The sequence below is a fragment of the Aplysia californica genome, unplaced genomic scaffold (genome assembly GCF_000002075.1).
Source record: "Aplysia californica isolate F4 #8 unplaced genomic scaffold, AplCal3.0 scaffold00687, whole genome shotgun sequence".
Taxonomy (NCBI): Eukaryota; Metazoa; Mollusca; class Gastropoda; order Aplysiida; family Aplysiidae; genus Aplysia; species Aplysia californica.
Genome location: NW_004797957.1, coordinates 261,406 through 262,517, shown reverse-complemented (window position 1 = coordinate 262,517; position 1,112 = coordinate 261,406).

Sequence of the window (1,112 nt, the reverse complement as noted above, 5' to 3'; positions counted from 1 at the left end):
TCCTAGAAAAGGGGGCAAAAAATTAGCTGAAAGATCGTTCGCCCACCTTGCTCCGTCAGTTTGGAACTCTCTTTCCCAACTCTTGAGACCAGGTATAGAATCGGAATTCTTAAAGGATATTGAGTTCAGAACACCTCTTGGATTACCCACATACACGCGGGCGGACATTCAGCTCTAAGTCCGAGAGGTATGAAGATTCACGAGACAAAGATGGGTTGTTGCACTCAACCAAGCTCTCATCAGCAACGCTCTGTTCCTATAGATAAGACATCGGAAAAACGAGCCCAGGATCAAGTCCACAGAGTTGTGGAGATCCAAACTGTTGAGGAAGATGGAGGGCTGTCACAAGCCAGGAGGCCCAGAATCACTTTCCTCTTGTTAACTCATTTAGTTTTGGTAAGAGTTTCACGGCCCTTGCAACACAATAACGCCATACACGTGCCGAGGATTAGACGTGTTTCAGGAGAGATCAGAGCGACAGACGTTTGTGGGAAAAAAGGATCAAACCACACTAGAGCACCGGCCAACCTCCCATTGGTTAACTCGAAAGAAAAAAACCCAGTCAAAACTTTAAAGCTAAAGTTGCCATTGAGCACTGCAGGCTGAGCTGAGAAACAGCAATTACAATCAACGTCTGGAGCACTTTGGTTTGAAGAGAAGCAAAGCAAACTCCACAGAACAAAAGGTGAAAAGCCACGGGAAAAAACTTAGAAAAAGACAGAGACTCCTTAAAGATAGTAGAAATCACGTGGACATTCTGTCCTGGGCACTCTGAAGTGAAAGGCAATGAGGAGGCTGATAGGCTGGCAGGCAGTGCCGTGGTTGATGGTGAGGTGAAATTTGACAAAGGAGAAGTGTTGAAGACCATGGAGAAAAAGTTGCGGGATGAAGAAGACAGGGAGACAGCAGAGCACCACCCAATCATTAGGATGCGGGAAATGGGGGTAGAGAGGGGAGAAGGAAGAACGGAACGATTATCTGGAAAGGAAAGACGTCGTCATAATCAGACAGCCACCGGAACAATCTAAATAATGTCAACACTCTTTGTGACTTGACGGGGACTTTAATAATCAAGCACAATGAAGACATACGTCAGACGATGCATGACTGGG